Source organism: Drosophila miranda, chromosome XR (assembly GCF_003369915.1).
Source record: "Drosophila miranda strain MSH22 chromosome XR, D.miranda_PacBio2.1, whole genome shotgun sequence".
Classification (NCBI taxonomy): domain Eukaryota; kingdom Metazoa; phylum Arthropoda; class Insecta; order Diptera; family Drosophilidae; genus Drosophila; species Drosophila miranda.
In genome coordinates this window covers 40,906,060-40,932,315 of record NC_046674.1, presented here as the reverse complement: position 1 = coordinate 40,932,315, position 26,256 = coordinate 40,906,060, and the positions used below count along the sequence as shown (strand labels likewise).

Below are 26,256 nucleotides of genomic sequence, written 5' to 3'. Positions count from 1 at the left end.
GGCATCCACAGATCTCAGAGACTATTAGAACTGGCTGTAGAACTTTCACTGTTACAAAACTATTTGTAATTTCACTGCAGAACTAACTGTTACAAGTGTATTTCTTTTTGATCACTGTAGAGAGCTCGCTGCTACAAGTGTGCTTCAAAATTTTTCCCCAGCCCCATCCGCCCCCACAAAAGACGAAAATCTGTGGCAACCACAATTTTGAAGATAGGAGAAAATTAAAAACGCACAATCATAGAGAATGGCCATATCTACCAGATTGCTGAATCTTGCCGAATCTGAATCAGATCGGATTAATATTATAGCCAAAAGTAACAAATCAATTTGCAGTGGCTACGCAGCTCCCGTCGACACGTTCTGACTGATTTTCTGTCTCTCTCGCACGCACTCTTTGTCGTTTAATGTAGCCATACTGACTATGTATCGGGTATAAATGTAGTGTTGCGGTCGCAGCAGCAACTCACAACGTTCCCCCTCGTTCAATTTGAGTAATGTAGCTATAAAGCTATTAAAATCGTAAATGGTCCCGACCCTTTTGGTATAGCGATATAGCGTCGGTCATCTTGTCTATCCCGACGTGCCCTAGTTCATCGTGGTACTTATAGAGTACGTGGCCTTCCATTTCCTCGGGTACGCAGAATAGGATAGTATTGTTATCTTTTTTCCTGTATATTATTCCGTTTCTCATCTCATAATGTTTGTGATCTGATTTCTGTAACGTTTCTCTCAGCTCCATCAGTTTGTTATCTCTGTTTTGGCATATAATTACATTTTCTTCAAATGTGTTTGTGTCTACCGTGAGTATCTGAATGGCTCTGCTTAGCGCATCTACGTGTTGCATTCTGCTTCCTGACCTGTGTTCTAATTTGTAGTCATAATTTTGTAACTCTAACGCCCAGCGGGCAATGCGTGGATTGAGTTCTTTTTTGTTTAGAGTCATAGTTAGCGCGTTGCAGTCTGTCACTATTTTGAAGGTTATGCCTTGCACGTATACTCTAAACCGTTGTAGTGCATAGTGTCTCCAGCTCAAAGCTGTGGTATTTGGCTTCGGTAATTGTTGTTCGCTTGGAGAAATAGAAGACTGGGTGCATTCTGCCATCACCCTTCTTCTGCATTAGAATTGACCCGAAACCCAACGAACTTGCATCGCAATGTAATTCTGTCGTATCTCTGGGATTGTAAAGTTCCAAGATCGGTGCTTCCAACAAGTTACTTTTGAGTTGCTCGAAACATTCTAGTTCTACGATACCGAATTCAAACTTCCTGTCTTTTTGACCAAATCATAAAAGGGCTTAGCTTTCATAGAAAAATCTTTTACGAACCGTCTAAAGTAAGAACATAACCCTAAGAAACTCTGCACTTCATTCGTTTTCGTAGGGAATAGGAACCCTTTTACTGCCTGTAATCCCTTCGTATCTGGTTTAATTCCGTTACCCGATATGGAATAGCCCAGGTACTTAACTTCTGACTGTAAGAATTCGCATTTATCAATCCTTAATTCAAGTTTATTCTCTACCAATCGTCTCATCACTTCTTGTAAAATTTCCATGTGACTAGCACTATCTTTTGTTGCTACCATAATATCGTCCATGTATATTATAACTTTGTCTTCCTTTACCATGTCTGCGAAAATGTTGTTTGTGAATCTTTGAAACACCGCAGATGCATTTCGTTACCCGAACGGCATCCTCAACCATTCGTATTGTCCCATCGGGGTCGTGAACGACGTGTATTTTACTGAATCTTTATGCATAAATACGTGGAAGTATCCATTCTTCAGGTCTAACTTGGTGAAAAGTCTTTACCCTGACAGTTTATCTAGTAGGTCGTCTAAAAGAGGCGTTGGGTAATTGTCCTTTATCATTCCTTTATTAAGTGTGCGATAATCGACGCACAGTCTCAACTCTCCCGAATTCTTTTTTACCAGTACTATAGGCGAAACGTATTCTGACTCACTGGTTCTGATGTAACCTTTTTCTGTGTAATCGTCTATCATTTTCTGTACTTGGGCTTTCTCGCTATACGACAGTCTTCTAAGTGGGAAATGAAACGGTTTTTCGTGTTCGAAATTCAACTTCATTTCCCACTTGGTTTGTGGTAAGTTTGGTCTTTCTGCGTTTACATACGCTGTCCTAAACATGTATTTTAGTCGTCCTGCGAGTTCTTGGCTACAATCTGTCCCTACTTTCAACTCCCAATCGTTTTCTTTATCTGGATACTGGCTTGGTAGTTCGTTGAAATTGGCTTTTACGCTCTCGCAGGTATCGCTGTCTTGCAGACATTCAACCATTGCAGAACACTCATTTTCTACCTTGCCTTCACTTTCTACTTCATGCTCGTTCTCTTTACCACCCTCATCTTTTACTTCACACTCATATTCTCCTAAACAATCATTCTCTATTCCACACTCATTTTCTTCTAAGCACTCATTTTTTCCTAAACACTCATTCTCTATTCCACACTCATTTTCTTCTAAACACTCATTTTTTATGTCACACTCACTTTCTTCTAACCACTCATCTTCTCCTAAACACTCATTTTTTATTCCTTTTTCGTTATCTGTTTCACGCTTGCTCCTTTCTGTACAATTATTTTCTATTTCGCACTTGTTTTTTGTCCCACTCTCCTTCTCCTTGCAAATTTCACTTACAATTTTAAATTTGCATAAATTCATAAAATCCCTACCTAACACAGCCTCATAGCCCATCGACTCGTCTGCCACTACTAGTAATTCAAAGTTGATTCGATTTTTGTTAATAATTACAAAACTGGGTATTTTACCAAAGATGTTAAGTTTGCTATTGTTTAGTCCAACATAAGCGTAATCCGAATTTTTATTCAAAATAAATTCAATTTCTCTGTTTTTCTTGTCTTTGTTAAACTTATATAAACTTAAATCATCTTCTTTGATTTCATTTGAACTTAATCGTGAGCGCTCTTCCGCTTTATTTAGTTTATTTTCCGACTGGTGCTCTAGACATGATAACTTTATAAAACTTATTGGGCTCCCTGAGTCGATGAGGCAATCTAAGGACAAGCATTTGTTATTGTAATTGCTAATGTATATATTAAATTTTTATATGTAATCGTTATGTACCTTGTTCTTCTTTTCGTCACAGTGTGACACCTGGTGACTCATGCTGCCGCATCCGTATCACGCTCCTCTTTCGCGCTTGGGCTTGCGGCACTCCCCTGCCACGTGGCCCAAAGAGTTGCAGTTGTAGCAGCGAGTGGGTGTTGGCGAGGCTCCAGTGTTTGCCCCTTCAGTTGAACTGCCTTGAGTAGTTGATATGGAGCACCAAATCACTGCATGTGGGCTTGCCTACGCAGGCCTACATCTGGGATACCTTCAATGACTCCGTCGATAAACTCCTCGTCGTCAATGACTATGCGGGATGCCAGCGCCACTTTGGAGTTTGTTCACTTTTGTGATGGCCTTAAACTGCGCGATCCAAGTTGTGACGTCATCGTTGTTTGCAGAAATGTTGCCATGATATGTTAGCAACATGTCTTTGGCGGCAATTAGCAGCATGACGCCAGCGTCATTGTTGGCGGCTGGTGTTGTGTTCTCTACTCTCCCTTCCTTCTCTCTCTCGCTCTGCAGCTTCAGCAGCTCGATTTGCAATTTTAATATTTCAACGTCTGCTCGATATTCGCCGTGGTTGTTGTTGTGCCTCTTTGCGTTCGCTCTTCGTCGAGTCTTGATCTGCGGCTGCCTCATCTTCCCTCTCGCTCTCGCTTGTTTCGGCTGCCGGTGGTCCCTGTCCCCGAAGCTCTACTGGTATTTCGTTAAGTCTCGCTGCCATGGCGGCTTTGCTTCCACCTTTTGGTAGATTGGGGGACTCCAGCCATCCGCGCAGCTGGGCGGCCGAGAACTCCTCCGTGCCGACCAAGCCCGATATGTTTTTTTCAGCGATGGCGTCTTCGACGGACGAGAAAATAAAAATTTTCGCTATTTTTCACTGGCGGCGGTTGATCCTATCCCACTTCTGAAATTGTAGGCCGTCTAACCTGAGAATTGTAGTGACCAATATCGGTGTGTGGGTGAACTGCCTATGTACAAAAACACAAGCCCGGCGATTTGATATAACTCTTTTTATTAGCTGCGCGTCTGTCTCTCACGATCGCCATTTACAAAGTGAAGTTACTTTATTATCGATGTTTCTTATCCGATATCTCACTATTGGTATTTCCCGCCGAGTGTATCGATGGTGCGGTAAATACCAATGCGCGCTGTATGCTATTTTAAATACTAATTGAATGCCTTACTAATTATTACCTTGCTACAATTTGGCCATCCTGACCGGAGTGCTCCCGAACTCCTTACATTTAAGTTAGTTTCTAGATAGATTGATTTATTACAGTTGGGTGTGGTTTACTCTTAACATTTTAAGTTTACGTATTTCAATCATTTTCTTCATTTTGATTCCCTGTGACATTTGCATTATTACCATTTTCTATCCATGGCTTCATATTCGCCACCGCCCAAACTTCTTTATACGCGATCCTTGATTGTTGAAACCCCTCTACATCTTCTAGCAAATACCTATCATTTTTTAGCACCTTTGATATCTTATAAGGTCCTTTGAACTTCGGGATAAGCTTTTTAGACACCCCTATATGAGTGTCGAAATTTCTCACCATAGCTAGATCATTATCTACGTACACGTGTGGCTCCCTTCGCTTTGAATCTGCTTCTTGTTTGTTATAAGACTGTATTTTTTCCTGATGAGTGCCTGCTACTGTTATAATCTTTTCTAGATCCCTTGTTGCCCGTTGTTCGGTTAGTTCTTCTAGATGATCTTTTAGTAAATCTGAAACCTTTCCTTTTTGTACGACCCCAAACAACATTCTACTCGGGTGTTCATTAATTGTTCTTTGAATTGTGTTGTTCATCGCGTGTTCTACTGTTTCTACTACCATATCCCAGTGTAATCCTTTTTCCGGGTCAACAAGCTTTGCAATCATGGGTCCCAAACTTCTGTTCACCCTTTCTACCTGCCCGTTGGCCTGTGGCGACCCTGTTGCTATCTTTACGTGTTTAACATTGCTCTGTTCTAAGAATTCTTCAAACTCTTTTGACGTGAAACAGCTTCCTCTGTCTGACACAATGCATCTGGGTCTACTGTAAGCTCGGAAATAATCTTTCATTGCAATTACTGCTTCCTTTGTGCTAGTGGTTTTGGTCGTATAAAGTCTTACGAATTTGGTGAACGCGTCTATTACTACTAAAACATGTTTGTTGGCCCTGCCTTTGTCGACTGGCCCGAAATGGTCGATATGTACTACCTCGAATGGTCCCGACCCTTTTGGTATAGCGATATAGCGTCGGTCATCTTGTCTATCCCGACGTGCCCTAGTTCATCGTGGTACTTATAGAGTACGTGGCCTTCCATTTCCTCGGGTACGCAGAATAGGATAGTATTGTTATCTTTTTTCCTGTATATTATTCCGTTTCTCATCTCATAATGTTTGTGTTCTGATTTCTGTAACGTTTCTCTCAGCTCCATCAGTTTGCAATCTCTGTTTTGGCATATAATTACATTTTCTTCAAATGTGTTTGTGTCTACCGTGAGTATCTGAATGGCTCTGCTTAGCGCATCTACGTGTTGCATTCTGCTTCCTGACCTGTGTTCTAATTTGTAGTCATAATTTTGTAACTCTAACGCCCAGCGGGCAATGCGTGGATTGAGTTCTTTTTTGTTTAGAGTCATAGTTAGCGCGTTGCAGTCTGTCACTATTTTGAAGGTTATGCCTTGCACGTATACTCTAAACCGTTGTAGTGCATAGTGTCTCCAGCTCAAAGCTGTGGTATTTGGCTTCGGTAATTGTTGTTCGCTTGGAGAAATAGAAGACTGGGTGCATTCTGCCATCACCCTTCTTCTGCATTAGAATTGACCCGAAACCCAACGAACTTGCATCGCAATGTAATTCTGTCGTATCTTTGGGATTGTAAAGTTCCAAGATCGGTGCTTCCAACAAGTTACTTTTGAGTTGCTCGAAACATTCTAGTTCTACGATACCGAATTCAAACTTCCTGTCTTTTTTGACCAAATCATAAAGGGGCTTAGCTTTCATAGAAAAATCTTTTACGAACCGTCTAAAGTAAGAACATAACCCTAAGAAACTCTGCACTTCATTCGTTTTCGTAGGGACTAGGAACCCTTTTACTGCCTGTAATCCCTTCGTATCTGGTTTAATTCCGTTACCCGATATGGAATAGCCCAGGTACTTAACTTCTGACTGTAAGAATTCGCATTTATCAATCCTTAATTCAAGTTTATTCTCTACCAATCGTCTCATCACTTCTTGTAAAATTTCCATGTGACTAGCACTATCTTTTGTTGCTACCATAATATCGTCCATGTATATTATAGCTTTGTCTTCCTTTACCATGTCTGCGAAAATGTTGTTTGTGAATCTTTGAAACACCGCAGATGCATTTCGTTACCCGAACGTCATCCTCAGCCATTCGTATTGTCCCATCGGGGTCGTGAACGACGTGTATTTTACTGAATCTTTATGCATAAATACGTGGAAGTATCCAGTCTTCAGGTCTAACTTGGTGAAAAGTCTTTTCCCTGACAGTTTATCTAGTAGGTCGTCTATAAGAGGCGTTGGGTAATTGTCCTTTATCATTCCTTTATTAAGTGTGCGATAATCGACGCACAGTCTCAACTCTCCCGAATTCTTTTTTACCAGTACTATAGGCGAAACGTATTCTGACTCACTGGTTCTGATGTAACCTTTTTCTGTGTAATCGTCTATCATTTTCTGTACTTGGGCTTTCTCGCTATACGACAGTCTTCTAAGTGGGCAATGAAACGGTTTTTCGTGTTCGAAATTCAACTTCATTTCCCACTTGGTTTGTGGTAAGTTTGGTCTTTCTGCGTTTACATACGCTGTCCTAAACATGTATTTTAGTCGTCCTGCGAGTTCTTGGCTACAATCTGTCCCTACTTTCAACTCCCAATCGTTTTCTTTGTCTGGATACTGGCTTGGTAGTTCGTTGAAATTCGCTTTTACGCTCTCGCAGGTATCGCTGTCTTGCAGACATTCAACCATTGCAGAACACTCATTTTCTACCTTGCCTTCACTTTCTACTTCATGCTCGTTCTCTTTACCACCCTCATCTTTTACTTCACACTCATATTCTCCTAAACAATCATTCTCTATTCCACACTCATTTTCTTCTAAGCACTCATTTTTTCCTAAACACTCATTCTCTATTCGACACTCATTTTCTTCTAAACACTCATTTTTTATGTCACACTCACTTTCTTCTAACCACTCATCTTCTCCTAAACACTCATTTTTTATTCCTTTTTCGTTATCTGTTTCACGCTTGCTCCTTTCTATACAATTATTTTCTATTTGGCACTTGTTTTTTGTCCCACTCTCCTTCTCCTTGCAAATTTCACTTACAATTTTAAATTTGCATAAATTCATAAAATCCCTACCTAACACAGCCTCATAGCCCATCGACTCGTCTGCCACTACTAGTAATTCAAAGTTGATTCGATTTTTGTTAATAATTACAAAACTGGGTATTTTACCAAAGATGTTAAGTTTGCTATTGTTTAGTCCAACATAAGCGTAATCCGAATTTTTATTCAAAATAAATTCAATTTCTCTGTTTTTCTTGTCTTTGTTAAACTTATATAAACTTAAATCATCTTCTTTGATTTCATTTGAACTTAATCGTGAGCGCTCTTCCGCTTTATTTAGTTTATTTTCCGACTGGTGCTCTAGACATGATAACTTTATAAAACTTATTGGGCTCCCTGAGTCGATGAGGCAATCTAAGGACAAGCATTTGTTATTGTAATTGCTAATGTATATATTAAATTTTTATATGTAATCGTTATGTACCTTGTTCTTCTTTTCGTCACAGTGTGACACCTGGTGACTCATGCTGCCGCATCCGTATCACGCTCCTCTTTCGCGCTTGGGCTTGCGGCACTCCCCTGCCACGTGGCCCAAAGAGTTGCAGTTGTAGCAGCGAGTGGGTGTTGGCGAGGCTCCAGTGTTTGCCCCTTCAGTTGAACTGCCTTGAGTAGTTGATATGGAGCACCAAATAACTGCATGTGGGCTTGCCTACGCAGGCCTACATCTGGGATACCTTCAATGACTCCGTCGATAAACTCCTCGTCGTCAATGACTATGCGGGATGCCAGCGCCACTTTGGAGTTTGTTCACTTTTGTGATGGCCTTAAACTGCGCGATCCAAGTTGTGACGTCATCGTTGTTTGCAGAAATGTTGCCATGATATGTTAGCAACATGTCTTTGGCGGCAATTAGCAGCATGACGCCAGCGTCATTGTTGGCGGCTGGTGTTGTGTTCTCTACTCTCCCTTCCTTCTCTCTCTCGCTCTGCAGCTTCAGCAGCTCGATTTGCAATTTTAATATTTCAACGTCTGCTCGATATTCGCCGTGTTGTGCCTCTTTGCGTTCGCTCTTCGTCGAGTCTTGATCTGCGGCTGCCTCATCTTCCCTCTCTCTCTCGCTTGTTTCGGCTGCCGGTGGTCCCTGTCCCCGAAGCTCTACTGGTATTTCGTTAAGTCTCGCTGCCATGGCGGCGTTGCTTCCACCTTTTGGTAGATTGGGGGACTCCAGCCATCCGCGCAGCTGGGCGGCCGAGAACTCCTCCGTGCCGACCAAGCCCGACATGTTTTTTTCAGCGATGGCGTCTTCGACGGACGAGAAAATAAAAATTTTCGCTATTTTTCACTGGCGGCGGTTGATCCTATCCCACTTCTGAAATTGTAGGCCGTCTAACCTGAGAATTGTAGTGACCAATATCGGTGTGTGGGTGAACTGCCTATGTACAAAAACACAAGCCCGGCGATTTGATATAACTCTTTTTATTAGCTGCGCGTCTGTCTCTCACGATCGCCATTTACAAAGTGAAGTAACTTTATTATCGATGTTTCTTATCCGATATCTCACTATTGGTATTTCCCGCCGAGTGTATCGATGGTGCGGTAAATACCAATGCGCGCTGTATGCTATTTTAAATACTAATTGAATGCCTTACTAATTATTACCTTGCTACAATTTGGCCATCCTGACCGGAGTGCTCCCGAACTCCTTACATTTAAGTTAGTTTCTAGATAGATTGATTTATTACAGTTGGGTGTGGTTTACTCTTAACATTTTAAGTTTACGTATTTCAATCATTTTCTTCATTTTGATTCCCTGTGACATTTGCATTATTACCATTTTCTATCCATGGCTTCATATTCGCCACCGCCCAAACTTCTTTATACGCGATCCTTGATTGTTGAAACCCCTCTACATCTTCTAGCAAATACCTATCATTTTTTAGCACCTTTGATATCTTATAAGGTCCTTTGAACTTCGGGATAAGCTTTTTAGACACCCCTATATGAGTGTCGAAATTTCTCACCATAGCTAGATCATTATCTACGTACACGTGTGGCTCCCTTCGCTTTGAATCTGCTTCTTGTTTGTTATAAGACTGTATTTTTTCCTGATGAGTGCCTGCTACTGTTATAATCTTTTCTAGATCCCTTGTTGCCCGTTGTTCGGTTAGTTCTTCTAGATGATCTTTTAGTAAATCTGAAACCTTTCCTTTTTGTACGACCCCAAACAACATTCTACTCGGGTGTTCATTAATTGTTCTTTGAATTGTGTTGTTCATCGCGTGTTCTACTGTTTCTACTACCATATCCCAGTGTAATCCTTTTTCCGGGTCAACAAGCTTTGCAATCATGGGTCCCAAACTTCTGTTCACCCTTTCTACCTGCCCGTTGGCCTGTGGCGACCCTGTTGCTATCTTTACGTGTTTAACATTGCTCTGTTCTAAGAATTCTTCAAACTCTTTTGACGTGAAACAGCTTCCTCTGTCTGACACAATGCATCTGGGTCTACTGTAAGCTCGGAAATAATCTTTCATTGCAATTACTGCTTCCTTTGTGCTAGTGGTTTTGGTCGTATAAAGTCTTACGAATTTGGTGAACGCGTCTATTACTACTAAAACATGTTTGTTGGCCCTGCCTTTGTCGACTGGCCCGAAATGGTCGATATGTACTACCTCGAATGGTCCCGACCCTTTTGGTATAGCGATATAGCGTCGGTCATCTTGTCTATCCCGACGTGCCCTAGTTCATCGTGGTACTTATAGAGTACGTGGCCTTCCATTTCCTCGGTTACGCAGAATAGGATAGTATTGTTATCTTTTTTCCTGTATATTATTCCGTTTCTCATCTCATAATGTTTGTGTTCTGATTTCTGTAACGTTTCTCTCAGCTCCATCAGTTTGCAATCTCTGTTTTGGCATATAATTACATTTTCTTCAAATGTGTTTGTGTCTACCGTGAGTATCTGAATGGCTCTGCTTAGCGCATCTACGTGTTGCATTCTGCTTCCTGACCTGTGTTCTAATTTGTAGTCATAATTTTGTAACTCTATCGCCCAGCGGGCAATGCGTGGATTGAGTTCTTTTTTGTTTAGAGTCATAGTTAGCGCGTTGCAGTCTGTCACTATTTTGAAGGTTATGCCTTGCACGTATACTCTAAACCGTTGTAGTGCATAGTGTCTCCAGCTCAAAGCTGTGGTATTTGGCTTCGGTAATTGTTGTTCGCTTGGAGAATTAGAAGACTGGGTGCATTCTGCCATCACCCTTCTTCTGCATTAGAATTGACCCGAAACCCAACGAACTTGCATCGCAATGTAATTCTGTCGTATCTCTGGGATTGTAAAGTTCCAAGATCGGTGCTTCCAACAAGTTACTTTTGAGTTGCTCGAAACATTCTAGTTCTACGATACCGAATTCAAACTTCCTGTCTTTTTTGACCAAATCATAAAGGGGCTTAGCTTTCATAGAAAAATCTTTTACGAACCGTCTAAAGTAAGAACATAACCCTAAGAAACTCTGCACTTCATTCGTTTTCGTAGGGACTAGGAACCCTTTTACTGCCTGTAATCCCTTCGTATCTGGTTTAATTCCGTTACCCGATATGGAATAGCCCAGGTACTTAACTTCTGACTGTAAGAATTCGCATTTATCAATCCTTAATTCAAGTTTATTCTCTACCAATCGTCTCATCACTTCTTGTAAAATTTCCATGTGACTAGCACTATCTTTTGCTGCTACCATAATATCGTCCATGTATATTATAACTTTGTCTTCCTTTACCATGTCTGCGAAAATGTTGTTTGTGAATCTTTGAAACACCGCAGATGCATTTCGTTACCCGAACGGCATCCTCAGCCATTCGTATTGTCCCATCGGGGTCGTGAACGACGTGTATTTTACTGAATCTTTATGCATAAATACGTGGAAGTATCCAGTCTTCAGGTCTAACTTGGTGAAAAGTCTTTTCCCTGACAGTTTATCTAGTAGGTCGTCTATAAGAGGCGTTGGGTAATTGTCCTTTATCATTCCTTTATTAAGTGTGCGATAATCGACGCACAGTCTCAACTCTCCCGAATTCTTTTTTACCAGTACTATAGGCGAAACGTATACTGACTCACTGGTTCTGATGTAACCTTTTTCTGTGTAATCGTCTATCATTTTCTGTACTTGGGCTTTCTCGCTATACGACAGTCTTCTAAGTGGGCAATGAAACGGTTTTTCGTGTTCGAAATTCAACTTCATTTCCCACTTGGTTTGTGGTAAGTTTGGTCTTTCTGCGTTTACATACGCTGTCCTAAACATGTATTTTAGTCGTCCTGCGAGTTCTTGGCTACAATCTGTCCCTACTTTCAACTCCCAATCGTTTTCTTTGTCTGGATACTGGCTTGGTAGTTCGTTGAAATTGGCTTTTACGCTCTCGCAGGTATCGCTGTCTTGCAGACATTCAACCACTGCAGAACACTCATTTTCTACCTTGCCTTCACTTTCTACTTCATGCTCGTTCTCTTTACCACCCTCATCTTTTACTTCACTCTCATATTCTCCTAAACAATCATTCTCTATTCCACACTCATTTTCTTCTAAACACTCATTTTTTCCTAAACACTCATTCTCTATTCCACACTCATTTTCTTCTAAACACTCATTTTTTATGTCACACTCACTTTCTTCTAACCACTCATCTTCTCCTAAACACTCATTTTTTATTCCTTTTTCGTTATCTGTTTCACGCTTGCTCCTTTCTATACAATTATTTTCTATTTCGCACTTGTTTTTTGTCCCACTCTCCTTCTCCTTGCAAATTTCACTTACAATTTTAAATTTGCATAAATTCATAAAATCCCTACCTAACACAGCCTCATAGCCCATCGACTCGTCTGCCACTACTAGTAATTCAAAGTTGATTCGATTTTTGTTAATAATTACAAAACTGGGTATTTTACCAAATATGTTAAGTTTGCTATTGTTTAGTCCAACATAAGCGTAATCCGAATTTTTATTCAAAATAAATTCAATTTCTCTGTTTTTCTTGTCTTTGTTAAACTTATATAAACTTAAATCATCTTCTTTGATTTCATTTGAACTTAATCGTGAGCGCTCTTCCGCTTTATTTAGTTTATTTTCCGACTGGTGCTCTAGACATGATAACTTTATAAAACTTATTGGGCTCCCTGAGTCGATGAGGCAATCTAAGGACAAGCATTTGTTATTGTAATTGCTAATGTATATATTAAATTTTTATATGTAATCGTTATGTACCTTGTTCTTCTTTTCGTCACAGTGTGACACCTGGTGACTCATGCTGCCGCATCCGTATCACGCTCCTCTTTCGCGCTTGGGCTTGCGGCACTCCCCTGCCACGTGGCCCAAAGAGTTGCAGTTGTAGCAGCGAGTGGGTGTTGGCGAGGCTCCAGTGTTTGCCCCTTCAGTTGAACTGCCTTGAGTAGTTGATATGGAGCACCAAATCACTGCATGTGGGCTTGCCTACGCAGGCCTACATCTGGGATACCTTCAATGACTCCGTCGATAAACTCCTCGTCGTCAATGACTATGCGGGATGCCAGCGCCACTTTGGAGTTTGTTCACTTTTGTGATGGCCTTAAACTGCGCGATCCAAGTTGTGACGTCATCGTTGTTTGCAGAAATGTTGCCATGATATGTTAGCAACATGTCTTTGGCGGCAATTAGCAGCATGACGCCAGCGTCATTGTTGGCGGCTGGTGTTGTGTTCTCTACTCTCCCTTCCTTCTCTCTCTCGCTCTGCAGCTTCAGCAGCTCGATTTGCAATTTTAATATTTCAACGTCTGCTCGATATTCGCCGTGGTTGTTGTTGTGCCTCTTTGCGTTCGCTCTTCGTCGAGTCTTGATCTGCGGCTGCCTCATCTTCCCTCTCGCTCTCGCTTGTTTCGGCTGCCGGTGGTCCCTGTCCCCGAAGCTCTACTGGCATTTCGTTAAGTCTCGCTGCCATGGCGGCTTTGCTTCCACCTTTTGGTAGATTGGGGGACTCCAGCCATCCGCGCAGCTGGGCGGCCGAGAACTCCTCCGTGCCGACCAAGCCCGACATGTTTTTTTCAGCGATGGCGTCTTCGACGGACGAGAAAATAAAAATTTTCGCTATTTTTCACTGGCGGCGGTTGATCCTATCCCACTTCTGAAATTGTAGGCCGTCTAACCTGAGAATTGTAGTGACCAATATCGGTGTGTGGGTGAACTGCCTATGTACAAAAACACAAGCCCGGCGATTTGATATAACTCTTTTTATTAGCTGCGCGTCTGTCTCTCACGATCGCCATTTACAAAGTGAAGTTACTTTATTATCGATGTTTCTTATCCGATATCTCACTATTGGTATTTCCCGCCGAGTGTATCGATGGTGCGGTAAATACCAATGCGCGCTGTATGCTATTTTAAATACTAATTGAATGCCTTACTAATTATTACCTTGCTACAATTTGGCCATCCTGACCGGAGTGCTCCCGAACTCCTTACATTTAAGTTAGTTTCTAGATAGATTGATTTATTACAGTTGGGTGTGGTTTACTCTTAACATTTTAAGTTTACGTATTTCAATCATTTTCTTCATTTTGATTCCCTGTGACATTTGCATTATTACCATTTTCTATCCATGGCTTCATATTCGCCACCGCCCAAACTCCTTTATACGCGATCCTTGATTGTTGAAACCCCTCTACATCTTCTAGCAAATACCTATCATTTTTTAGCACCTTTGATATCTTATAAGGTCCTTTGAACTTCGGGATAAGCTTTTTAGACACCCCTATATGAGTGTCGAAATTTCTCACCATAGCTAGATCATAATCTACGTACACGTGTGGCTCCCTTCGCTTTGAATCTGCTTCTTGTTTGTTATAAGACTGTATTTTTTCCTGATGAGTGCCTGCTACTGTTATAATCTTTTCTAGATCCCTTGTTGCCCGTTGTTCGGTTAGTTCTTCTAGATGATCTTTTAGTAAATCTGAAACCTTTCCTTTTTGTACGACCCCAAACAACATTCTACTCGGGTGTTCATTAATTGTTCTTTGAATTGTGTTGTTCATCGCGTGTTCTACTGTTTCTACTACCATATCCCAGTGTAATCCTTTTTCCGGGTCAACAAGCTTTGCAATCATGGGTCCCAAACTTCTGTTCACCCTTTCTACCTGCCCGTTGGCCTGTGGCGACCCTGTTGCTATCTTTACGTGTTTAACATTGCTCTGTTCTAAGAATTCTTCAAACTCTTTTGACGTGAAACAGCTTCCTCTGTCTGACACAATGCATCTGGGTCTACTGTAAGCTCGGAAATAATCTTTCATTGCAATTACTGCTTCCTTTGTGCTAGTGGTTTTGGTCGTATAAAGTCTTACGAATTTGGTGAACGCGTCTATTACTACTAAAACATGTTTGTTGGCCCTGCCTTTGTCGACTGGCCCGAAATGGTCGATATGTACTACCTCGAATGGTCCCGACCCTTTTGGTATAGCGATATAGCGTCGGTCATCTTGTCTATCCCGACGTGCCCTAGTTCATCGTGGTACTTATAGAGTACGTGGCCTTCCATTTCCTCGGGTACGCAGAATAGGATAGTATTGTTATCTTTTTTCCTGTATATTATTCCGTTTCTCATCTCATAATGTTTGTGTTCTGATTTCTGTAACGTTTCTCTCAGCTCCATCAGTTTGCAATCTCTGTTTTGGCATATAATTACATTTTCTTCAAATGTGTTTGTGTCTACCGTGAGTATCTGAATGGCTCTGCTTAGCGCATCTACGTGTTGCATTCTGCTTCCTGACCTGTGTTCTAATTTGTAGTCATAATTTTGTAACTCTAACGCCCAGCGGGCAATGCGTGGATTGAGTTCTTTTTTGTTTAGAGTCATAGTTAGCGCGTTGCAGTCTGTCACTATTTTGAAGGTTATGCCTTGCACGTATACTCTAAACCGTTGTAGTGCATAGTGTCTCCAGCTCAAAGCTGTGGTATTTGGCTTCGGTAATTGTTGTTCGCTTGGAGAAATAGAAGACTGGGTGCATTCTGCCATCACCCTTCTTCTGCATTAGAATTGACCCGAAACCCAACGAACTTGCATCGCAATGTAATTCTGTCGTATCTCTGGGATTGTAAAGTTCCAAGATCGGTGCTTCCAACAAGTTACTTTTGAGTTGCTCGAAACATTCTAGTTCTACGATACCGAATTCAAACTTCCTGTCTTTTTTGACCAAATCATAAAGGGGCTTAGCTTTCATAAAAAAATCTTTTACGAACCGTCTAAAGTAAGAACATAACCCTAAGAAACTCTGCACTTCATTCGTTTTCGTAGGGACTAGGAACCCTTTTACTGCCTGTAATCCCTTCGTATCTGGTTTAATTCCGTTACCCGATATGGAATAGCCCAGGTACTTAACTTCTGACTGTAAGAATTCGCATTTATCAATCCTTAATTCAAGTTTATTCTCTACCAATCGTCTCATCACTTCTTGTAAAATTTCCATGTGACTAGCACTATCTTTTGTTGCTACCATAATATCGTCCATGTATATTATAGCTTTGTCTTCCTTTACCATGTCTGCGAAAATGTTGTTTGTGAATCTTTGAAACACCGCAGATGCATTTCGTTACCCGAACGGCATCCTCAGCCATTCGTATTGTCCCATCGGGGTCGTGAACGACGTGTATTTTACTGAATCTTTATGCATAAATACGTGGAAGTATCCAGTCTTCAGGTCTAACTTGGTGAAAAGTCTTTTCCCTGACAGTTTATCTAGTAGGTCGTCTATAAGAGGCGTTGGGTAATTGTCCTTTATCATTCCTTTATTAAGTGTGCGATAATCGACGCACAGTCTCAACTCTCCTGAATTCTTTTTTACCAGTACTATAGGCGAAACGTATACTGACTCACTGGTTCTGATGTAACCTTTTTCTGTGTAATCGTCTATCATTTTCTGTACTTGGGCTTTCTCGCTATACGACAGTCTTCTAAGTGGGCAATGAAACGGTTTTTCGTGTTCGAAATTCAACTTCATTTCCCACTTGGTTTGTGGTAAGTTTGGTCTTTCTGCGTTTACATACGCTGTCCTAAACATGTATTTAAGTCGTCCTGCGAGTTTTTGGCTACAATCTGTCCCTACTTTCAACTCCCAATCGTTTTCTTTGTCTGGATACTGGCTTGGTAGTTCGTTGAAATTGGCTTTTACGCTCTCGCAGGTATCGCTGTCTTGCAGACATTCAACCATTGCAGAACACTCATTTTCTACCTTGCCTTCACTTTCTACTTCATGCTCGTTCTCTTTACCACCCTCATCTTTTACTTCACACTCATATTCTCCTAAACAATCATTCTCTATTCCACACTCATTTTCTTCTAAACACACATTTTTTCCTAAACACTCATTCTCTATTCCACACTCATTTTCTTCTAAACACTAATTTTTTATGTCACACTCACTTTCTTCTAACCACTCATCTTCTCCTAAACACTCATTTTTTATTCCTTTTTCGTTATCTGTTTCACGCTTGCTCCTTTCTGTACAATTATTTTCTATTTCGCACTTGTTTTTTGTCCCACTCTCCTTCTCCTTGCAAATTTCACTTACAATTTTAAATTTGCATAAATTCATAAAATCCCTACCTAACACAGCCTCATAGCCCATCGACTCGTCTGCCACTACTAGTAATTCAAAGTTGATTCGATTTTTGTTAATAATTACAAAACTGGGTATTTTACCAAAGATGTTAAGTTTGCTATTGTTTAGTCCAACATAAGCGTAATCCGAATTTTTATTCAAAATAAATTCAATTTCTCTGTTTTTCTTGTCTTTGTTAAACTTATATAAACTTAAATCATCTTCTTTGATTTCATTTGAACTTAATCGTGAGCGCTCTTCCGCTTTATTTAGTTTATTTTCCGACTGGTGCTCTAGACATGATAACTTTATAAAACTTATTGGGCTCCCTGAGTCGATGAGGCAATCTAAGGACAAGCATTTGTTATTGTAATTGCTAATGTATATATTAAATTTTTATATGTAATCGTTATGTACCTTGTTCTTCTTTTCGTCACAGTGGTGACTCATGCTGCCGCATCCGTATCAAGCTCCTCTTTCGCGCTTGGGCTTGCGGCACTCCCCTGCCACGTGGCCCAAAGAGTTGCAGTTGTAGCAGCGAGTGGGTGTTGGCGAGGCTCCAGTGTTTGCCCCCTCAGTTGAACCGTACTTCTTTGGCAGCATGATCTTCTCGAACGCCTTGAGTAGTTGATATGGACCACCAAATCACTGCATGTGGGCTTGCCTACGCAGGCCTACATCTGGGATACCTTCAATGACTCCGTCGATAAACTCCTCGTCGTCAATGACTATGCGGGATGCCAGCGCCACTTTGGCGTTGAAGTACATTGAGAACTCCTCGTCACGTCCTCATGAACGGGACTCGAACTTGCGGCGGAGCAACAGTTTGCTTTCCTTGCGATGTCTTCCATGACGTTCAACAACTGATCGATTGGCAACGACATGTGCTCCGGACTCGAATGCAGCCACACCAATGCTTTGTCCTTAAGCTTCGACATTAGCAGCATTAGTAGCTTCTCCTCCTTCAATTTGTTCACTTTTGCGATGGCCTTAAACTGCGCGATCCAAGTTGTGACGTCATCGTTGTTTCCAGAAATGTTGCCATGATATGTTGGCAACATGTCTTTGGCGGCATTTAGCAGCATGACGCCAGCGTCATTGTTGGCGGCTGGTGTTGTGTTCTCTACTCTCCCTTCCTTCTCTCTCTCGCTCTGCAGCTTCAGCAGCTCGATTTGCAATTTTAATATTTCAACGTCTGCTCGATATTCGCCGTGGTTGTTGTTGTGCCTCTTTGCGTTCGCTCTTCGTCGAGTCTTGATCTGCGGCTGCCTCATCTTCCCTCTCGCTCTCGCTTGTTTCGGCTGCCGGTGGTCCCTGTCCCCGAAGCTCTACTGGTATTTCGTTAAGTCTCGCTGCCATGGCGGCTTTGCTTCCACCTTTTGGTAGATTGGGGGACTCCAGCCATCCGCGCAGCTGGGCGGCCGAGAACTCCTCCGTGCCGACCAAGCCCGACATGTTTTTTTCAGCGATGGCGTCTTCGACGGACGAGAAAATAAAAATTTTCGCTATTTTTCACTGGCGGCGGTTGATCCTATCCCACTTCTGAAATTGTAGGCCGTCTAACCTGAGAATTGTAGTGACCAATATCGGTGTGTGGGTGAACTGCCTATGTACAAAAACACAAGCCCGGCGATTTGATATAACTCTTTTTATTAGCTGCGCGTCTGTCTCTCACGATCGCCATTTACAAAGTGAAGTTACTTTATTATCGATGTTTCTTATCCGATATCTCACTATTGGTATTTCCCGCCGAGTGTATCGATGGTGCGGTAAATACCAATGCGCGCTGTATGCTATTTTAAATACTAATTGAATGCCTTACTAATTATTACCTTGCTACAATTTGGCCATCCTGACCGGAGTGCTCCCGAACTCCTTACATTTAAGTTAGTTTCTAGATAGATTGATTTATTACAGTTGGGTGTGGTTTACTCTTAACATTTTAAGTTTACGTATTTCAATCATTTTCTTCATTTTGATTCCCTGTGACATTTGCATTATTACCATTTTCTATCCATGGCTTCATATTCGCCACCGCCCAAACTCCTTTATACGCGATCCTTGATTGTTGAAACCCCTCTACATCTTCTAGCAAATACCTATCATTTTTTAGCACCTTTGATATCTTATAAGGTCCTTTGAACTTCGGGATAAGCTTTTTAGACACCCCTATATGAGTGTCGAAATTTCTCACCATAGCTAGATCATTATCTACGTACACGTGTGGCTCCCTTCGCTTTGAATCTGCTTCTTGTTTGTTATAAGACTGTATTTTTTCCTGATGAGTGCCTGCTACTGTTATAATCTTTTCTAGATCCCTTGTTGCCCGTTGTTCGGTTAGTTCTTCTAGATGATCTTTTAGTAAATCTGAAACCTTTCCTTTTTGTACGACCCCAAACAACATTCTACTCGGGTGTTCATTAATTGTTCTTTGAATTGTGTTGTTCATCGCGTGTTCTACTGTTTCTACTACCATATCCCAGTGTAATCCTTTTTCCGGGTCGACAAGCTTTGCAATCATGGGTCCCAAACTTCTGTTCACCCTTTCTACCTGCCCGTTGGCCTGTGGCGACCCTGTTGCTATCTTTACGTGTTTAACATTGCTCTGTTCTAAGAATTCTTCAAACTCTTTTGACGTGAAACAGCTTCCTCTGTCTGACACAATGCATCTGGGTCTACTGTAAGCTCGGAAATAATCTTTCATTGCAATTACTGCTTCCTTTGTGCTAGTGGTTTTGGTCGTATAAAGTCTTACGAATTTGGTGAACGCGTCTATTACTACTAAAACATGTTTGTTGGCCCTGCCTTTGTCGACTGGCCCGAAATGGTCGATATGTACTACCTCGAATGGTCCCGACCCTTTTGGTATAGCGATATAGCGTCGGTCATCTTGTCTATCCCGACGTGCCCTAGTTCATCGTGGTACTTATAGAGTACGTGGCCTTCCATTTCCTCGGGTACGCAGAATAGGATAGTATTGTTATCTTTTTTCCTGTATATTATTCCGTTTCTCATCTCATAATGTTTGTGTTCTGATTTCTGTAACGTTTCTCTCAGCTCCATCAGTTTGCAATCTCTGTTTTGGCATATAATTACATTTTCTTCAAATGTGTTTGTGTCTACCGTGAGTATCTGAATGGCTCTGCTTAGCGCATCTACGTGTTGCATTCTGCTTCCTGACCTGTGTTCTAATTTGTAATCATAATTTTGTAACTCTAACGCCCAGCGGGCAATGCGTGGATTGAGTTCTTTTTTGTTTAGAGTCATAGTTAGCGCGTTGCAGTCTGTCACTATTTTGAAGGTTATGCCTTGCACGTATACTCTAAACCGTTGTAGTGCATAGTGTCTCCAGCTCAAAGCTGTGGTATTTGGCTTCGGTAATTGTTGTTCGCTTGGAGAAATAGAAGACTGGGTGCATTCTGCCATCACCCTTCTTCTGCATTAGAATTGACCCGAAACCCAACGAACTTGCATCGCAATGTAATTCTGTCGTATCTCTGGGATTGTAAAGTTCCAAGATCGGTGCTTCCAACAAGTTACTTTTGAGTTGCTCGAAACATTCTAGTTCTACGATACCGAATTCAAACTTCCTGTCTTTTTTGACCAAATCATAAAGGGGCTTAGCTTTCATAGAAAAATCTTTTACGAACCGTCTAAAGTAAGAACATAACCCTAAGAAACTCTGCACTTCATTCGTTTTCGTAGGGACTAGGAACCCTTTTACTGCCTGTAATCCCTTCGTATCTGGTTTAATTCCGTTACCCGATATGGAATAGCCCAGGTACTTAACTTCTGACTGTAAGAATTCGCATTTATCAATCCTTAATTCAAGTTTATTCTCTACCAATCGTCTCATCACTTCTTGTAAAATTTCCATGTGACTAGCACTATCTTTTGTTGCTACCATAATATCGTCCATGTATATTATAGCTTTGTCTTCCTTTACCATGTCTGCGAAAATGTTGTTTGTGAATCTTTGAAACACCGCAGATGCATTTCGTTACCCGAACGGCATCCTCAGCCATTCGTATTGTCCCATCGGGGTCGTGAACGACGTGTATTTTACTGAATCTTTATGCATAAATACGTGGAAGTATCCAGTCTTCAGGTCTAACTTGGTGAAAAGTCTTTTCCCTGACAGTTTATCTAGTAGGTCGTCTATAAGAGGCGTTGGGTAATTGTCCTTTATCATTCCTTTATTAAGTGTGCGATAATCGACGCACAGTCTCAACTCTCCTGAATTCTTTTTTACCAGTACTATAGGCGAAACGTATACTGACTCACTGGTTCTGATGTAACCTTTTTCTGTGTAATCGTCTATCATTTTCTGTACTTGGGCTTTCTCGCTATACGACAGTCTTCTAAGTGGGCAATGAAACGGTTTTTCGTGTTCGAAATTCAACTTCATTTCCCACTTGGTTTGTGGTAAGTTTGGTCTTTCTGCGTTTACATACGCTGTCCTAAACATGTATTTAAGTCGTCCTGCGAGTTTTTGGCTACAATCTGTCCCTACTTTCAACTCCCAATCGTTTTCTTTGTCTGGATACTGGCTTGGTAGTTCGTTGAAATTGGCTTTTACGCTCTCGCAGGTATCGCTGTCTTGCAGACATTCAACCATTGCAGAACACTCATTTTCTACCTTGCCTTCACTTTCTACTTCATGCTCGTTCTCTTTACCACCCTCATCTTTTACTTCACACTCATATTCTCCTAAACAATCATTCTCTATTCCACACTCATTTTCTTCTAAACACACATTTTTTCCTAAACACTCATTCTCTATTCCACACTCATTTTCTTCTAAACACTAATTTTTTATGTCACACTCACTTTCTTCTAACCACTCATCTTCTCCTAAACACTCATTTTTTATTCCTTTTTCGTTATCTGTTTCACGCTTGCTCCTTTCTGTACAATTATTTTCTATTTCGCACTTGTTTTTTGTCCCACTCTCCTTCTCCTTGCAAATTTCACTTACAATTTTAAATTTGCATAAATTCATAAAATCCCTACCTAACACAGCCTCATAGCCCATCGACTCGTCTGCCACTACTAGTAATTCAAAGTTGATTCGATTTTTGTTAATAATTACAAAACTGGGTATTTTACCAAAGATGTTAAGTTTGCTATTGTTTAGTCCAACATAAGCGTAATCCGAATTTTTATTCAAAATAAATTCAATTTCTCTGTTTTTCTTGTCTTTGTTAAACTTATATAAACTTAAATCATCTTCTTTGATTTCATTTGAACTTAATCGTGAGCGCTCTTCCGCTTTATTTAGTTTATTTTCCGACTGGTGCTCTAGACATGATAACTTTATAAAACTTATTGGGCTCCCTGAGTCGATGAGGCAATCTAAGGACAAGCATTTGTTATTGTAATTGCTAATGTATATATTAAATTTTTATATGTAATCGTTATGTACCTTGTTCTTCTTTTCGTCACAGTGGTGACTCATGCTGCCGCATCCGTATCAAGCTCCTCTTTCGCGCTTGGGCTTGCGGCACTCCCCTGCCACGTGGCCCAAAGAGTTGCAGTTGTAGCAGCGAGTGGGTGTTGGCGAGGCTCCAGTGTTTGCCCCCTCAGTTGAACCGTACTTCTTTGGCAGCATGATCTTCTCGAACGCCTTGAGTAGTTGATATGGACCACCAAATCACTGCATGTGGGCTTGCCTACGCAGGCCTACATCTGGGATACCTTCAATGACTCCGTCGATAAACTCCTCGTCGTCAATGACTATGCGGGATGCCAGCGCCACTTTGGCGTTGAAGTACATTGAGAACTCCTCGTCACGTCCTCATGAACGGGACTCGAACTTGCGGCGGAGCAACAGTTTGCTTTCCTTGCGATGTCTTCCATGACGTTCAACAACTGATCGATTGGCAACGACATGTGCTCCGGACTCGAATGCAGCCACACCAATGCTTTGTCCTTAAGCTTCGACATTAGCAGCATTAGTAGCTTCTCCTCCTTCAATTTGTTCACTTTTGCGATGGCCTTAAACTGCGCGATCCAAGTTGTGACGTCATCGTTGTTTCCAGAAATGTTGCCATGATATGTTGGCAACATGTCTTTGGCGGCATTTAGCAGCATGACGCCAGCGTCATTGTTGGCGGCTGGTGTTGTGTTCTCTACTCTCCCTTCCTTCTCTCTCTCGCTCTGCAGCTTCAGCAGCTCGATTTGCAATTTTAATATTTCAACGTCTGCTCGATATTCGCCGTGGTTGTTGTTGTGCCTCTTTGCGTTCGCTCTTCGTCGAGTCTTGATCTGCGGCTGCCTCATCTTCCCTCTCGCTCTCGCTTGTTTCGGCTGCCGGTGGTCCCTGTCCCCGAAGCTCTACTGGTATTTCGTTAAGTCTCGCTGCCATGGCGGCTTTGCTTCCACCTTTTGGTAGATTGGGGGACTCCAGCCATCCGCGCAGCTGGGCGGCCGAGAACTCCTCCGTGCCGACCAAGCCCGACATGTTTTTTTCAGCGATGGCGTCTTCGACGGACGAGAAAATAAAAATTTTCGCTATTTTTCACTGGCGGCGGTTGATCCTATCCCACTTCTGAAATTGTAGGCCGTCTAACCTGAGAATTGTAGTGACCAATATCGGTGTGTGGGTGAACTGCCTATGTACAAAAACACAAGCCCGGCGATTTGATATAACTCTTTTTATTAGCTGCGCGTCTGTCTCTCACGATCGCCATTTACAAAGTGAAGTTACTTTATTATCGATGTTTCTTATCCGATATCTCACTATTGGTATTTCCCGCCGAGTGTATCGATGGTGCGGTAAATACCAATGCGCGCTGTATGCTATTTTAAATACTAATTGAATGCCTTACTAATTATTACCTTGCTACAATTTGGCCATCCTGACCGGAGTGCTCCCGAACTCCTTACATTTAAGTTAGTTTCTAGATAGATTGATTTATTACAGTTGGGTGTGGTTTACTCTTAACATTTTAAGTTTACGTATTTCAATCATTTTCTTCATTTTGATTCCCTGTGACATTTGCATTATTACCATTTTCTATCCATGGCTTCATATTCGCCACCGCCCAAACTCCTTTATACGCGATCCTTGATTGTTGAAACCCCTCTACATCTTCTAGCAAATACCTATCATTTTTTAGCACCTTTGATATCTTATAAGGTCCTTTGAACTTCGGGATAAGCTTTTTAGACACCCCTATATGAGTGTCGAAATTTCTCACCATAGCTAGATCATTATCTACGTACACGTGTGGCTCCCTTCGCTTTGAATCTGCTTCTAGTTTGTTATAAGACTGTATTTTTTCCTGATGAGTGCCTGCTACTGTTATAATCTTTTCTAGATCCCTTGTTGCCCGTTGTTCGGTTAGTTCTTCTAGATGATCTTTTAGTAAATCTGAAACCTTTCCTTTTTGTACGACCCCAAACAACATTCTACTCGGGTGTTCATTAATTGTTCTTTGAATTGTGTTGTTCATCGCGTGTTCTACTGTTTCTACTACCATATCCCAGTGTAATCCTTTTTCCGGGTCAACAAGCTTTGCAATCATGGGTCCCAAACTTCTCTTCACCCTTTCTACCTGCCCGTTGGCCTGTGGCGACCCTGTTGCTATCTTTACGTGTTTAACATTGCTATGTTCTAAGAATTCTTCAAACTCTTTTGACGTGAAACAGCTTCCTCTGTCTGACACAATGCATCTGGGTCTACTGTAAGCTCGGAAATAATCTTTCATTGCAATTACTGCTTCCTTTGTGCTAGTGGTTTTGGTCGTATAAAGTCTTACGAATTTGGTTAACGCGTCTATTACTACTAAAACATGTTTGTTGGCCCTGCCTTTGTCGACTGGCCCGAAATGGTCGATATGTACTACCTCGAATGGTCCCGACCCTTTTGGTATAGCGATATAGCGTCGGTCATCTTGTCTATCCCGACGTGCCCTAGTTCATCGTGGTACTTATAGAGTACGTGGCCTTCCATTTCCTCGGGTACGCAGAATAGGATAGTATTGTTATCTTTTTTCCTGTATATTATTCCGTTTCTCATCTCATAATGTTTGTGATCTGATTTCTGTAACGTTTCTCTCAGCTCCATCAGTTTGTTATCTCTGTTTTGGCATATAATTACATTTTCTTCAAATGTGTTTGTGTCTACCGTGAGTATCTGAATGGCTCTGCTTAGCGCATCTACGTGTTGCATTCTGCTTCCTGACCTGTGTTCTAATTTGTAGTCATAATTTTGTAACTCTAACGCCCAGCGGGCAATGCGTGGATTGAGTTCTTTTTTGTTTAGAGTCATAGTTAGCGCGTTGCAGTCTGTCACTATTTTGAAGGTTATGCCTTGCACGTATACTCTAAACCGTTGTAGTGCATAGTGTCTCCAGCTCAAAGCTGTGGTATTTGGCTTCGGTAATTGTTGTTCGCTTGGAGAAATAGAAGACTGGGTGCATTCTGCCATCACCCTTCTTCTGCATTAGAATTGACCCGAAACCCAACGAACTTGCATCGCAATGTAATTCTGTCGTATCTCTGGGATTGTAAAGTTCCAAGATCGGTGCTTCCAACAAGTTACTTTTGAGTTGCTCGAAACATTCTAGTTCTACGATACCGAATTCAAACTTCCTGTCTTTTTGACCAAATCATAAAAGGGCTTAGCTTTCATAGAAAAATCTTTTACGAACCGTCTAAAGTAAGAACATAACCCTAAGAAACTCTGCACTTCATTCGTTTTCGTAGGGAATAGGAACCCTTTTACTGCCTGTAATCCCTTCGTATCTGGTTTAATTCCGTTACCCGATATGGAATAGCCCAGGTACTTAACTTCTGACTGTAAGAATTCGCATTTATCAATCCTTAATTCAAGTTTATTCTCTACCAATCGTCTCATCACTTCTTGTAAAATTTCCATGTGACTAGCACTATCTTTTGTTGCTACCATAATATCGTCCATGTATATTATAACTTTGTCTTCCTTTACCATGTCTGCGAAAATGTTGTTTGTGAATCTTTGAAACACCGCAGATGCATTTCGTTACCCGAACGGCATCCTCAGCCATTCGTATTGTCCCATCGGGGTCGTGAACGACGTGTATTTTACTGAATCTTTATGCATAAATACTTGGAAGTATCCATTCTTCAGGTCTATCTTGGTGAAAAGTCTTTACCCTGACAGTTTATCTAGTAGGTCGTCTATAAGAGGCGTTGGGTAATTGTCCTTTATCATAATCGACGCACAGTCTCAACTCTCCCGAATTCTTTTTTACCAGTACTATAGGC

At 41.4% G+C, this 26,256-nt stretch overlaps 2 long non-coding RNA genes across 2 annotated transcripts; both read right to left on the bottom strand.

The window, feature by feature from the left end:
* Nucleotides 1-2,450: 2,450 nt before the first annotated feature.
* LOC117186147 lies at nucleotides 2,451-5,931 on the bottom strand. Its single transcript, XR_004471278.1, has 2 exons — nucleotides 3,104-5,931; nucleotides 2,451-3,033 (listed from the first exon to the last, which is right to left on the bottom strand). It is a non-coding gene; the product is annotated as an uncharacterized LOC117186147 (long non-coding RNA).
* A 1,471-nt stretch (nucleotides 5,932-7,402) lies between these two features.
* Nucleotides 7,403-24,256, bottom strand: LOC117186146. Its single transcript, XR_004471277.1, has 5 exons — nucleotides 22,430-24,256; nucleotides 17,422-22,359; nucleotides 12,647-17,351; nucleotides 7,879-12,576; nucleotides 7,403-7,808 (listed from the first exon to the last, which is right to left on the bottom strand). It is a non-coding gene; the product is annotated as an uncharacterized LOC117186146 (long non-coding RNA).
* Between the last annotated feature and the right edge of the window lie 2,000 nt (nucleotides 24,257-26,256).